The sequence below is a fragment of the Nannospalax galili genome, unplaced genomic scaffold (genome assembly GCF_000622305.1).
Source record: "Nannospalax galili isolate Female #2095 unplaced genomic scaffold, S.galili_v1.0 scaffold686, whole genome shotgun sequence".
Lineage (NCBI taxonomy): Eukaryota > Metazoa > Chordata > Mammalia > Rodentia > Spalacidae > Nannospalax > Nannospalax galili.
In genome coordinates, this window is record NW_008355472.1 from 44,766 (window position 1) to 61,236 (window position 16,471).

Here is a 16,471-nt window from a genome sequence, read left to right on the forward strand (position 1 = left end):
AATGGAGTTCTACTCAACAGTAAAGAAAGATGAAATCATGAAATTTGCAGGTAAATCCATTGAACTTGAAATTGTTATACTAAGTGAAGTAACAGACTCAGAAAAAAAATCGACATATGTTCTCCCTCATATGTGGATCGTAGAACCAAACCCTGATCAGTGAGTATGTATCCAGCCATAGCTATAGGAACCATGATAATGGAAAGGAACCAGGGAGGTAAAGTAAAAGAAAGAACCTGAAAGAGAAGAACAGTAGGAAACAGGCCTTAATAACAAGAGATATGGATAAAAATTGGGTTAGTTTAAGGGAGAGGGGAGGGAAGGGTATACAAGGAACCTAGGGGATAAAGGGAAAGATGAAGCTCAAGAAAGATAGGACCATAGGAGAATGGTATTATTAAGGGAGAAAGGGGGAAAATGGGGGCACCTTAAGTGGGAAAACCATGATGGAGGGGTGAGACAATGTGAGAGATAAATAATCCCTAGCTAGTTTTAAAAACCAGAGGCAACCATATTACTCCAACCACCTACTGACAAATTTACATACCAGATCAAGAAATATATGTCTAGGTAAGGTTTATCTGAGAACAATTGGTCTTTGCCCAAGGTTTATCTACATGACACACAGTAATTAAAAGTACCAGACTTGTGGAACTAACCTTCTTGGATGTTTAACAGACATACTTTGAGGCCTGTACTAATGCAGTCAGAGGGACATAAAGGACAGTTTTCGCTCCTTGCCCTCCTAGGTCGACTAAGTTCCAGGGGACTATGGAGCATCTCTCAAAATGTCCTGTAACTGTGGTGAGTCACCTGTCCTGTCCTTGTGACCCCCGAGGAACAGATCCTCAAATGACCTTAAGAGTAAAAATAAATTGGTTTGTCTGGGTCAACTGTATGACCTTAAACACCCAAAAGGAAAGTATAACCAAAGATTAAAGGGGCCAATATAATTTTTTAAGAGTCCATATCTATAGCTAAAGGCTATCAAGCAACAATGCCAGATAGGAGATACCTTCTTTCGACTTGTTGGCCAGGGTGGCTCAAGGGACTCCCAGATAGTAACCCAGCATAGAACTGGGAAAATGAACAGCAGACCCCAATTTTATCTAAAGGAATATTAGACAACTGATTGCTGCTAGATGAGGAACAGCTGACCTTCCTAAAACAAGGACCTCTAGATAAGCTGACTAGACTCACCAGATGGACAAGTAGTGGGGATTGGTTGGGGGTGCTGACAACACAGCAGACAGTAACAGGGATATCAGAGTATAAGGGCTCTAGTGGGGGGAGGGAGGCTATGGGAGGGTGCCATCTGGGAAGTGGGTGTATAGTTGAATAAGATGGTTTGGGATGTTCTGTGTGATATACACACAAAAAAAATCAACAAATTTCTAAAAATGTATTATCTTTGAGGAAGAAGCATGGAAATTTATATCATGTTAATTGGTAGAGGTGATAAACATTACCATTGAAATCTACCCGATGACTTTATAGACATACACAGGCACCAAGGATCCAAGTGCAACCAGTTATGACTAGTAATAATCAGATATATAGAGATTAAAGACACATGTGCAAACATTAAGTATTAGTAGCATTAAAAATGTAGGAAACAACATATCTTAAAATGAAATGGAGATCTTTTTAAAGGTTAAAAACTCATTCAATTTTATGTCTTACAGGGCTTATACTGAGTTCAATATTGTATAACTGTATTAATTCAACTGTTAACCTAGAAACTTACAGCCACTTGTGAAATAGATGTACTCTTGCTCTGGAGTGTGTTACTGAATATGTTAAAGCTGTAATGAAATGCTTCTTCTAATCATGTAGTTATTAATTTTTTTAAAAATTACTTCATGTTAAATAGTAGAGGTGATAAACGTTACCAATGAAATCTACCTGATGACTTTATATATCCATACTCAGGTACTACGGATCCGAGTGTAACTTACTGTGACTAGTAATAATCAGATATATAGAGATTAAAGACACATGTGCAAACATTAAGTATTAGTAGCATTAAAAATGTAGGAAACAACATATCTTAAAATGAAATGGAGATCTTCTTTAAAGGGTAAAAACTCATCCAATTTTATGTCTTACAGGGTTTATACTGAGTTCAATATTGTATAACTGTATTAATTCAACTGTGAACCTAAAAATTTACATCCACCTTTGACAGAGATGTATCCTTGCTCCGGAATGTTACTGAGTATGTTAAAACTGTAATGAAATGCTTCTTCCAATCATGTGGTTATTAAATTTTTCAAAATTTTTTAAAAAAATGATGCATAAGTTTCAGGGACCCTCTCCTGAATAGGCTTCAATAGAGTCATACATTGTATGTGTATAATTTGTGTTTTTTCTTAAAGATTGTATTAGTGTTCTGTTGATGTATAATAATTTCTACAAGTTTAATGGCTTAATTTAAATTTATTAACTCAGTTTTTATTTTCACAACTTTGGGCAGAGTAAGAGTCAATTATCAGCTTAGGGTCTGAACTGAATGAATTCAGAGTGCTGAATGTCTGGGGACTCAGAATCCTCTTTCAGGCTCACTGGCTATTGGCAGATCTAGCAGCTGAGGACCACTCTCAACAACTACAAGCTAGTTCAGTACATAACTACATTACGATTGAATGTTTGGGTTCCCCCAAACTCACATGTTGAAGCCCCAATCCCCAGTATGATAGGATTTGTAGATGGCACCTCTGGGAGGTAGTTAAGATTAACTGAGATAATGAAGGTGAGGCTCTGATCCAATAGGATTAATGCCCTTGTATGAAGAGATCCCAGGGTCTTCTCTCTTCCTCTGTCTTTCTCTATGTACATGCATGCAGCAAGGAAGGGCCATGTGAGGCTATATCATGGCCTGCAGGCCATAGAAGAGCCTGAGCAGAAAATGACTGCATGGGCATTCTGTTTTAGGACTTCTAGCTTTCAAGTCTATGAGAAAAGAAATTTCTGTTGTTTAAGTCATTCAGTCCACTGTATTTGGTTATAGCCAGCTGCTCTGACTATGTATCCCTCTACGCAGTTCATAACATAGATGTATGCTTTCTTTCAGGCTGGCCAGAGTCCATCTTTGACTTTCTCTTCTGCAGTAAGGTGGAGAAAACTGCTTGTGAAGGGCTTGTGTGGTGATATTAGGCTTACCTGCAGTAGCATCCCTTATGCCATTTGATAGAATCACCGGAAAGATGTTTCATCATATTCACGCCTGCTGCCTACACAAGAGCAAAGGTTTTATCTTAAAATTCTGTCTACTATGAAGGGACTGCCTAATTGTAAAGGCTTGAGCCCCTACACAGCCTGTACCCTCCCTGCCTAGAGGGGGTAAAAAACACCTGCTATGGAGCAGGAGAGGTAAAGAAGGCAGGGGAGGGTCTTGTACTTTTGCTCCAGCTCTGCAGGCTGTCTTTGAGTATGGGAAGAAGACAAATCAACTTGGTCTCAGATTGATAATCATATGGCAACTAGATGGTCACATAGACTGTAGTGGACCTCTGTTCCTTAAAAGGGATTGGAGGACTTTTCATATCTGAGAAATAAAAACAAATCATGAAATCCTGTGGGGTATGGCCAAAATCTCATCTAGGACAAGGAAAGATCCATTCATGAAATTGAATTTTAGAGAAAATAGTGGGAAATAAGATTTTCTGTCTACAGCAATGGGAGTTTAGCTTGTGTATCACAATATATTTATATTACAGTAGAGGAAGCATATTTGCAACAAAGGGACTCTCTACCGCAATCACAAAAGCACATAACAGTTTGAGAAGTGTCCAGAAGGGAGAAATTTCTAGACTGGGAGTGAGGAGACTAGACAAACGCTCTGACACTTTTGTTGATCATTTAAATTGCAGTGCTACATATACACAAGACACAAAGCAAGTGGGCACAAGACAAAACAGGTGACTCATGCAAGAGAAGATAGAAGTGAAAGCTGGTCATATAAAAAGCTATTCAAACTCACTAGCTGTCAGAGAAATGCAAAGCTTTAAAAACCAGGATACTGCTTTTCAGTAATAGGTGTGACAAAGAATGAAAGCATTCAGCTTGTATAAACTGTGGAAGAAAAGAAATATTTTCCTTCCTATCTTAATTTCATAGCTGAGATACTTCAAAGAAGACAGGTTGGGGCTGGAGAGATGGCTCAGCTGTTAAGAGCACTGGCTGTTTTTGCAGAGGATCCTGGTTCAATTCCCAGCACCCACATGGTAGCTAACAATCTTCTGTAACTCCAGTTCCAGGAAATCCACCACTATCTTCTGACTTCCGAGGCACTGTTCAACACAGGTACACCTACCTACATGCAGGCAATATACACATACACATAAAATAAAAATAAAAATAAAGAATCTACACTGCTCTTGAAGAGGACTCAAGTTCAGTTCCTAGAACTCATATTTGGCAGCTCACAACCACCTGTTACTCCATCTCCAGGGGATCCAATGCCCTCTTCTGGACTCCACAGGCATCTGCACTCATGGACACACAATGTAGAATAAATCTTTTAAAATTATATAGGTAAAAGAAGACATTAATAAAAGGCATATGCATTATCTTATATGTCAGATGTTTCCTTAGGAAATAAGTCCCCATTAGGTAAACTTGTGTATTTTGTAATGCTCAGTTTAATGAAGAATAGATATCTATAGAAATATTAGTGCATTGAAAAAGTATGATCCATGGTAATAAACAGGGCAAAGGAGCGGATGTAGAAAGGACCACTGTTTGAATTCTCCCCTGTGGTCATTTGTCCTCAAAGATCAGGGTGCTTTCTTCCCCTGGACACTATAGGGAGAGGTCTTTCCAAATGAAAGTCTCATGGCCTGCTTCAGAGGAAGGTCAGAAACTCTCCCCTAGGTTTTATGACCTGATTTGGAGAAAATGGGCAGGAGGACGATGAGAGGGACTGTCCTGCTTCTGCTGTTTTTCCAAATTCCAAGGTTCATGTCCTGAACACCACTATTACAGAATAAGGAAGTGAAGTGCATCACCAACTGTTGGGGAAGACATGGTATTATACTATAAGCCATTTGGAAAGTATTCCGGAACAGTCTATTAAAATTTAAAATGTATGACCAATGGCCCAGGCATTTCTCTTTTAAGACTATATTACTGGGAAAAAAGTATCATTACCTAAAAATCAATGCATAAAGATATTTATTAGAACATTGCTTTTGGTGACAAAAATTGGTGTAATCTGGGCAGCCAACAGCAGGGAAATGCTTGAATATATTTTTGTGCATTTATGTTATATTATTGAATAGGGCCTGGCTTTAAAAAACAAGTAAAACTTCAATTTTTTGAAGCTTAATATGAAACAAGCTTAATATGTATAGTCTAGGGATAATAACTATGAAATACTGTAATGTGTAAAAGCAAGTTGTTCAATAATGTGTTATGTAGGCCTGTTTTTGTTAAAATAGCAATAACCAAAGGTAAAAATCCTTTCTATACTTACAGTTCTGTATTAGTAAAAAGAACATGTGGCAAGGCACACAGGAAGGTGCTAATATTGGTCTTGTGGGGGTGGACAGTGGGGAGCACTGGGGGAGAGTAGTAAAAGTATTAAGAGAAGGAAGGGGAAATTACTAACACCTGTAACTCTAGCTCCAGGGGCTCCAATACCCTCTTCTGGCATCCCTGAGCACCTGCATTCATATGCACATATCCATACACAGATACACATACATACACATAATTAAAATAAAGTAAATCTTTTTAAAGCAAGAAATAAAAAAGGAAGAGAAAAGGCATAGGCTTGACAGTTAGAAAAGCCAAGTTTGGACCCCTGCTCTACCCCCTTATTAGCTGGGTAGCCATAAATTACTTATTTAAACATTTCTGAGTCTCATTTTTTTGTTTGATAAAGTAGGGGTAATACCTAGTTCCCAGAGTTATTGTAGAGATTAACGATGACTGGGGATGTAGTTCAGTGGTAGAGGACTTGCTTAGCCTACTGTACATGGAGTACTGAGTTTGATCCCCAGCACTGAAATAAAAAAATATGGGCAGGAGGTGGGGGGGAGAGGAAGGAGGAAAGGAAGGAAGAAAGAAAGGGAGGAAAAGAAAAAGAAAATTTGTAAACTAAGCTTGGCTGTACACACCTGTAACTCCATCAGAAGGCTAAGGCAGGATCATGAGTTCAAGGCCAGTCTGGTATTTACTAGACCCACTCAGGATTAGACTGACTTGAGGGGAACCTCAGAAGGTTAATGATTTTGCAGCAGTGAAGCCCTTCAAGAAGAGCTTTAGTCACTTTAACAGAGAGAGTTCAAGATGGGGTTTTAAATAAATTGATAGTGGAGGTCTAAAAAAAGGGAACAAGGGGATTATAAAATAACTGAATTAAGCAGCTACCTCCGGGGTGTTGGGGGGATAGTAACAATGAGCAGTAGTGCCTGTTATAATTGAATCTGCCTGGTTTCCAGTCAGTTCCATGATGCGTTGGTTAAGTACTGCCCCTACCTTCTCTCATTCCATGGCTCATCCCTTGCCATCCATGTGCCTAGTTCTGTAATTTCCTGTGTACCATTAATCCTGGCATACAGAGGAAAGCAACACTAAATGTTTTTTAGTTATGTTAGTATATTTATCACCCACACATTCCTTGTGATTTTAAAAGATGCTATAAATGTTGGGACACATTTGTCTGGAGATTGGCCGCAGGCACCTTTTCCCAGGTTGAGCTCTCCAGATACAGATACTGTTAGGCATATGGTCCCAAAACTAGTCATCTAGGATTCATACCTGTGGAAAATTCAAAGAAGCAAAACAGCACAGGGAACAGCTGACCTGCAAAGAGACAGGAAAACATGATTCATAGTAAGGAGAATCAAATTGAAATTGACCCCAAATGGATACAGATATTAGAATGAATGGAGAAAGATATTAAAGCAAGTACTCTAACTACATCCCAAAGTAAAATAGGAACATGGGAAATAGAAAAGAGAGGAATAAAACTTTTAGAAATGAAAAGATTAATGTGTGTAATGACATATACTGGATGGGATTCATAGCAGTTTGGCAAATAGAACAAAATATTAGTGAATTTCAAATCATAGCAATATAACCTCAGTTAAATACAGAGATCAAATTAAGATTATTGTTAATGAAAAGAGCTAAAGAGAGAGCATGAATCAGTTGTAGGACAACTTCGATCACTCTAATATGTAAGTAATAGGGGTTTCCAAAGTACAGAAAGAAGGAGACAGAAGGGTTAGGGTTAGTGACTCTCAAATGCTAATCCTAACCTTCAAATTTGAAGAAATGACAGCTGAAATTTTACAAAATAGGTCAAAGATTATAAACCTATTGAGATAAAATAAAGACAACAAATGCCAAACACATGAAACATGAAGAAAACTACATTGAGACACAGCATAGGCCAGTTCCAGGGGAATTCGATGCCCTCTTCTGGCCTCTGTAAGTATTGCACAACGTAGATGCAGCTTACATGCATGCAGGCAAAATATTCATATATAGAATAAAAATAAAAATTTTAAATTTATTTAAAGAAAAAATTTATAAATATTAGCAAGGTATCTGTAAAATGTGTGACAGAAATTGAACAAAAGATAGGAGAATATGGAGCGCTCTGGGCGCCCTGGCGTGGTGTGTGCGGGCACACCTGGAGAGTTGCGGTGGGCCTGGCTACAGGCGTCTGCTTCTCTGGTCGCGTAGGCTTTCCCGCCGAGCCGCAGCTCCGCGTCTCCTGGGAGGGCGGTGGGCGCTGTCCACCGCCACTTTGGTGCTGAAAGTCCCTCTGCTGCTGAGGTTTACTCAGCCATGTACCGCCCTTATTTCACCCGTGTGCTTTCCTCAAGATGCGGGGTCCACTGGCCACTGGACCACGCGGGAAAGTACGAGGACGGCTAAAGCTAAGGCTCCATGAGTCGGTGACGGAGGAATGCTGCCTCCGGAGAGGCTGGATCGCTGGTAGTAAGACGCGGGACTCTGCTTAGTCCGTGTTACAGCTTTTATTAAGTGTTCAGCTCCTAGTGATCCAGCTCTCTATTATTGAGAAAAGACTGGGATATTTATACCATGGGGGTAGTGGTAAAAGCTTTGGCTGATAGATACTTTGTGAGACATTCTATTTGCATATGGAAGTGGGTTTCTGCCATGCTGCCAGACCGCTGACTGCCTGAAAAATCACACAGGAAAGCATGGTATTCCTAGAGCCAGAGGCCATGTTTATGTTAGGGCATTTGTGGCGGGTACTTCAAAAGGAGAGTTAGGAAAAATGCCAGGAAGGCACCCTGCTATGAAAGGAGTCTCAGCACATGGCTCCGAGCTCGTGAGCTATCCGGATATGAAGAGACTTCTACTTTACATAACAGAGGCCCCCAACAGGAGAAGAGAAATAAGAGTGTCTTATTACATGGTTTTATACCATGGCACAATATCACTGAAGAGTAAACTGTGAAAATTAAGATGTGTATTTTTAAAAAACATTTTATTTATTATTTTTATTTTATGTGTATGAGTGTATTGCCTGAATGTATGTGAGTGCACCCGTGTCCTGCAATGTTGCAGAGGTCAGAAGAGGGCTTCAGATTCCTCTGGAACTGGAGTTAAGGACGGTTTGTAGTTGCCATGTGGGTGCTGGGAATTGAACCCCGGTTCTTTGCAAGAGCAGCCAGTGCCCTTAACTGCTGAGCCATCTCTCCAGCACCCTAAGATGTGTATTTTTGAAAAAAAAAATATCTAGGGCTAAAGAGATGGCTCTTAATGAGCACTGGCTGCTCTTGTGAGAACCCAGGTTTGACTCCAAGCACCCACATGGTGGCTAACAACCATCTGTAATTCCAGTTCCAAGGGACCAATGCCCTCTTCTAACCTCCACTGGCATTGCATGACACAGGTGCACCTACCTACATGCAGGCAATACATTCCTACACATAAAATAAAAATAATAAATTAAAAAAATCTCTAGCCAGGCATGGTGGTGCATGCCTTTAATCCCAGCACTCAGGAGGCAGAGACAGGCGGATCTCTGTGAGTTCAAGGCCAGCTTGGTCTACATAGTGAGTTCCAGGACAGCTGGGGCTACAGGGAGACCCTGTCTCAAAAAGACCAAAAAAAAAATCTCTAAAACATCACCAAAAAAAACAAACAAAATGTTATAGATAATAAGCCAGTAATAAATATATACTAAAAAAGGTGACAAAATTGAATTGAATAGAAAGACATTTAATATAAAAAGTAGGTGAAGAAGACACACCTTTTGCATTAAAAAAAAAAGCTTGTTGAGCATGGTGGCACACACCTTTACTCCAAAACTCATTCTGGAGGCAGAGGCAAGCAGATCTCTCTGAGATCAAGGTTAGCCTGGTCTACATAGCGAGTTCTAGGCCAGTTGGGGCTACAGAGAGACTCTGTCTCTAAAGAGCAACAAAAAAGCTGATTATGGTATTTTTCTAGGCAAAAAAAAAAAACCATCATGTGTATGGTACATTTTTTATTTCAATATCCATTTTTGGGCTGGAGGGATAGCTCAGCCATTAAAGGTTCAGGCTAACAGCCAAAAAATCAATACCTATTTTCCCTTCTTGCTATTAATTCATGAGTGTATACTACAGTAAATGCAATCTTGGGAGGTACCCTGCCACAAGAAGTTTATTCTGGCCCCCAAGTCTCATGCTGACATTCTAGTCACAGCTTTAAAAGCCAAAATATTAAAGATAGGTTAGACTTCTCCAAATATCTGCTCTAAACATGACCCCACCCCATTTTACACAGCCTAAGGCCCAGAGAGCTGAAATGATTTGTGCAGTTGAGCAGTCTAGTCACAGGACAGAGGCTAGAGCCCAAGTCTCTTAGTTCTATTCAATTCCATTCAACATAACAAACACCTAAGGAGCCTCTAGGGACCCAGCCAAGGAAAAGGAGTGGTGGGGGTTTTCTAGGAAGGAGCTCATGTGTGAATGATTTCACTGGGTGGGGGTTCAGAGCCAGGGAACATTTGATTATTTCTAGACAGCTGGCAATGTCCCATCCCCACTCCCAATGGGCATTTCCTGGGTAAAATGACCCTGAGGATTAGACTAATTTCTGTAGTTCGGGAAGCCCCGGAGGAGTATGAACGAGTGCTGCACAGCTTAGCTCTGCGAACGATTTCAAAGGGCAGGTGGGATTTCCACCACTGAGCTGGCAGAATGGTCATGATAAAGGTGATTTGCATGTCTCAGAGTTAGGTTTGAATCCCAGTTCAACGATTTTAGTAAATTCTCTTCACATCTCTAAGTCTCTCTGTTGAGCCACAAAATTGAGACCAACCATTCCTGTGTAGACTCATTAAATGAGATAAAGTAGGGAATGTACCTACTATTAATGCGGGCTATTAGAGCCTTATTATAGTCTAGGCACTTATCCATCTAATCCTCACAACAACACTGAGAGGTGATTGTTGGCACCACTGTGCACAGAGTAGCAAACTAGAGTGTGGAGAGATGAAGAGCTTTACCCAAGCTGTTCAGTAAACACTGCTAAGGTAGAGGCCATGTGGCAGCAGCAGAGGGTACAAAAATGGAAAGCAGTGAAAAAGAGCCAAAGCACATGTCAGCCACATCTATCCCTGGAAGGCTCAGTTACCCAGAGGGCCTGTGCACCTTTGGGGGGTGGGGGTCTACATGATAACAGATTCTGTTCATCTCTTGGGAGTAGTGGGAAAGACTGCTACTTAAGGGAGAAATTCTGAACAATAAAATTGCTCACCAACCAGCTTACAGAATGCTTTTCAAAACTCAAGTAGTGGATGAGTCCCTGTGTAAAATACTTACAGACCCGCCAGTCATGGTGGCACACGCCTTTAATCCCAGCACTTGGGAGGCAAAGGCAGGCTGATCTCTGAGTTCGAGGCCAGCCTGGTCTCCATCTTGAATCCAAGCCAGCTGGGGCTACAGGGAGACCCTGTCTCAAAAAAAAAATACAGACTCACCCCAAAATTGACTTCAATTATTTTTATTTTAGTGCCACATACACATTTATAAGCAGATCACTCAGTCTAAATTCTTTGGGTTTATGGCTCTTCTACAGCAAGACATGTGGTAAGTAAAATTACCAAGCTTGTAAAACTTAAATAAACATTCCAATGTCGTATGCCAGAAGCCTCAATTTGCTGAAGGGAAACTGGCTGGTTAGAATACAGATTGCTTTGTCACAAGTGTCTTCAGTTTTAAAGCCCATAGCTCTGTGTACTCTAGGAGGTTGCTGTTACTCTGGTCAAATTCCTACAAAATCTTCACTCTACCCACTCACCAACAGCTGTTTGACTTTGGCTTAGCGTCAAAGCGTCATAGCATCATATAGATCATGTACACCTGGTTTGCCCTCATGGTTAATGTGGCATTGTCTGGCATCAAAGTGATTGCAGACACAGAGTCAATACAAAATTGCCAGGGAAGGCAGGCACTGTTCTAGTTTGTTTCTCCATTGCTGTGACAAAATACTCTGACCAATACCAACTTGGGGAGGAAAGAGTTTATTCAGCTTACATCTCCAGGATTACAGTTTATCTTTGAGGGAGCCCAAGGTAGGAACTCAGGGCAGGAACCTGGAGGCAGGAACTGAAGCACAGGCCATGGAAGAATGCTGCTTACTGGCTTTCTCCCCTGGCCCCTGCTCAGCCTGCTCTCTTATACAACACAGTCTCACCAGCCCAGGAGTGTCACCACACACAGTGGGCTGGGCCCTCCCATATCACTCAATAATCAAGAAGATGCCCCTCAGACATAGCCACAGGCCAGTCCAATGGAGGCAATTACCCAACTGAGGCTCCCTCAACCCAGGTGTGTCAAGTTGATCCTAAAGCTATCCAGCACAGGCACCATCCGACAACGTTTACTTTCATTTGCTTGTATTATTACCAAATTGAAATAGAATATTAAAAGGTTTCAGGCTCCTAAAAATATACCTATTAACCCCCATGGGTTTCTATCAACCAAGGTTTGGGAAATTCTGGTTTAGTCATTTTCTAAACCCTGGGCTGTCTTTACCTGAATAGCCATGAAGCAGGACACTAGTGCCCTGGAACCGGAGGGACAGTCATACTGCCGCATCTGCATATGTTGTCCCACAGTTTTCCCTATTATCCACTAGTGAACTTCTTATCCTTTGAGTAGATCCTTCCTCCAGAAACCTCCAGCCTCTTCAAGTTGAGTGGGTCTTACCTATTCTGCACCTCTACCCTACACTATACACTTAGCACTCGGCTCACAGGTCTTAGTAGCATGGTTGTTCATTCCACTTCTTATCTGGTCCCCTTGGACTGTAAGCTCCATGAATGTAGGAGTTGCTCTGTTCCTTTCCCAGGTCCTCACTTCCCTATACAGGGATAGACTCAGGAAGGCATACTGAATTAATCAATGAATGAATGAATGTGCTAGATGACCTTTCAGATTCTCTTTCAGTTCTAGAATATTCAGTTCCACCATCCAGGTTAGCATTCTCTTTCCTCTCTCCAACTCCCCAGTTTGGTCTGTGCCAGGGCTTGAAAAGAATATATCCGAAAAGCACCCTCATTTTATTCAAGAAAGAGCTGAGCTGCAGAGAGGGGAAAAGCCCTGGCCTCAGGACACCCAGGTCAGATGTGAATGCGCCAAGCCAGAAGCCATGTGCCCTGACAGCCACCTCAGCGTTCCTTCCAGGGCATTGTCTCTTTGTCACTTACTCATTTGGATGTTTTGGGTCAGAGCTGCCATGGGGAAAAGCAATGTTCCCTGTGACCTCATCTCCTTGTGGCAGTGTTTTGAGAACAAACTGGATTCTCACGGTTCTCCCAATGGTGGCAGGGTGCCCATGTCAGGCAAGGTATTTTTCATATTGAAAAAGAAACAAAGATAGCGTCAGCCCTCATTTGTAATTTCCCCGGAGCAGCTGGAATCTAAAATCTCTTTGTTTCCCTTCTCAACTTATAATTTTGCCCCACGGTGGAACTGAGGATATTACAAAAAAAAAAATCAGTACATATTTATGTATGTGTTTATTTCCAGGCACATTTATTTTTGTAACATGGGCCAATATGGACATCCTGAAGCTCCCACCCACCTTGCCTCCTTAATTTAGATATCTCACTTCTTTCTCATGGCCAAAAGCACCAGTGTCATCCCTGACCCCGGACATCCTTTCTCCTTCCAGCCCAGGAGGCAGCTGGCCTCCTCCTGTCTGGCCTTCTCAGCGGGCCATCCTGGCTTTGACCTCACAACCACCAGACCCTCGTTGGACATTTAATCACTTCCGCTCTCAACACCCTGCCAGCTCTCCCTCACACTGCCTCTTGGCCAAGGCCCTGGAATCCAGGTGGAGAGAAATCTAGAAGGCAGGAAGGACTTAAATCACTACTACTTCTGTTGTGATTTCCATCGTTCCTTAAAACAATAGTCAAGCTGAGTGTGGTGGCGCATCAGCACTTGGGAGGCAGAGACAGGTGGATCTCAATGAGTTCAAGGCCAGCCTGGTCTACGTAGTGAGTTCCAGGACAGCTGGGGCTACAGGAAGACCCTGTCTCAAAAAGACCAAAAAAAAAAAAAAAACAATAGTTAAGTTTTTAAAGACTTGGAATCATGCTTCACACATGCCTCTGCTACTTTCATGTAAACCAACTATGAGTGGATGAATTGGTTAATATTGCAACATGTTTATTAGCTCCCATGTGTACCTGTTTCAGATATCAAGAATTCTTGGGTTCAGATTACCCTCCCATTTTCTTGACTATAACACACCTTGTTTGGTCATTTATTTGATTGCTAACAGTTTTATGGGCTCTCCTACTTACTCCAAAGAGGCAGGGACTGTTATAATCATTACCCCTCAGTGTCTACTTCCGTGCCTTACACAATAAAAGCACTTAATATTGTCTGAGAGATAGACAAATGGGTGTCACAGACAGTCATAGGGTTTTCAAAGATCTCTGGCTTCACTACAGAAGTGAAGGAAGTAAGTGAAAAAAGCTGGGGGGAGGGAGTGGCCATCTATGCCAACCTTATTAAGATCTCAGTGGACCGACATTCTTTGTTAAAAGCTGGTGTTTAAAAAAAATTCAGATAAGTTTGATAGAAGTGACTTAAAGGCTGAGACAGGGAGAGAGAGGCCCAGAAGGTGCTCTTCGGAATGCCCTTCCCTTACTTCAAGTAGCCATGCACTTTGTATGCTGAGGATTTGTGTAAGATTTGAATAGGGGATGATCCATTACTGCAAAAAGATCTCAGATCTTCTGCAAGGAAAGAACACCAGGCTGAAAGCCAGGAGCCCTGAGTTACTGTCCTGTTCTTTCACTGAATGCCCTTGTAATAGGCCCAGGCCTGTCCTAAATCTCAGGGTGAGGAAGAACTGGATAATTTCTGATTTATGAAGCCAAGCCAGTGCTGACAGTCTATACAAGGTGGTTTTTCTAGCCTGACTCATTGCTTACTTGGACTTGTGCCTCTTTAGAGGCTAAGGATAGGGCCAACTATACTGGAGATCAGAGATTCAGGGTCCCAGATCAGTGTCTTACCATATGCCTCAGGCAGCTATGAAGGGTCAGGGTCAAAAGTCAGACTCCAAGGAGTGAGGGTAGGAATCAATCTAGGGGCCTTGTAGCCAGCAAGAACACCAGGATTGAAACCACAAACAGCACTCTGAGCCCCTGCAGTTCAGATAAAAGGACAGGTTGTTCTGTCTCTGGCATTGTGGGTTAGGATCAGGACAGGCCTCCAGATGATTCTGTCCTGTTGAAGACAGGTTCCTGACCCTGTTGGGCAAAGTTCATGGCTCCCTCTTCTGTGTATTGCATTGCCCTTGTCTGTGATTGCATCTGTCCCTGCCTCAAGACTGGCAGCTTCTCCAAGACAAGACAAAAATCAAATTTTTATTTTATTTTGTGTTTTCTGAGACAAGGTCTCAGGGAGCTCAGGGTAGTCTCAAACTAGTTATGTAGCAAAAATTGACTTGAACTCTTGATTGTCCTACCTAAATCTTCAAACTGCTAGAATTAAGGGTATGAGCCACTATGTCCAGCAAAATCATATTTTTAATCCCTGGCATCCAATATTGGATGGCAAAGTGCATTGGATGGATGGATAGATGGATGGATGGATGGATGGATGGATGGATGGATGGATGGATGGGTGGATGGATGGATGGATGGGTGCATGTGTAGATGGATGGATGGCCCAACATACTAATCCCATATATTAAGGAAAAGACAGGATGAAACTCCATTCCCTTCAGATACCCAGCTTCCTATCATCATTCAGAAAATACTTTCTGCCTGAACAAGAGATGCTGAACAAGGGATGTGTATTTCAGGGTATTTAAAAATCAATGAAAGAGCTAAGACCAAGGACTCTGGAGCCTGACCACCTAGATTTGAACATTTTTCCTGCTACTCTCTAGTAATCTAATGGCAAGCAAGTTGCGCCATGTCTCAGTTTTATCACCTGTTGTGTAAGGACAATAATAGTATCTGCTTTATGGATCATTAAGATTGTTCAGATTAGGCTGTGCTCTATTATGTTACTCCATCTTGTGTAAAGCAGTGGTTGTTCTGGCTGTTTTTTGCCCTGAGAGACTCCATTTTATAAGCAGCATTTAACTCCATTTTGAGTGCAGACAGAGGCCAGATGACTCTGCCCTTTGTTACGTATTTAAGCAACATCATTTGTCTGGCACCATCCACATGGATAAATTTAAAAAAAGCAATTTGGGACTATAGGAACACATGGGCATCAAAATCATCTCAGGAAAACCAGGCCTGGGAAGTTTTCAAACACACCAAACTAAGGAAAGGGTACACCACCCTTGCCTGGACCCCATAAAGAGGAAGACATCCAACACTGTGACGGCTACGGCACCTGCTGACTGCACATCTGACTGTGGTGCCTGTGTTGAAAGACCACAGAGAACTCCCAACTGCCCCAGTGACTTCAGCTTGGCTTGGTCCCCACTGCTAGCAGTCCATTCAACTGTTTTGTTTGTGAGAGGCGGTATTTCTGTTTGTTTTTTGAGACAGGGGTCACTGGTTGGCCTGGAATTCACTTTGTAGACCAGAATGGTTTTGAATTCACAGAGATCTGCCCACTACCTCCTGAGTGCTAGGATTAAAGGTATGGGCCACCACACCAGGCCCCATTCTTCTGTCCATCTTGACCTGGTCCTGCATTTCATCTCTATGGCCTCTGCAGTTTCACATGTCACCCAGACAGTTCAACTTGATCCTGAGGCTTGGCTTGACTCTACTACCGATGACCAGTGCCTTGAACTGGGTTCATTACCATCCTCTCTAACCACCTCTAGGGACTCACTTTGTAACTGTATCAACTTCTTGCTTCTATCTTTCAGTAAGGCCTCTTTGGAACCTCTCGAACTCTGCCATGGCCTCTGCTTTGTAGGAATTCCGTAACCTACATGCATATAGACGTATGGGTATATATCAGGAATACTTGGCAAACTGCAGCCAACAAAACCAATGTAG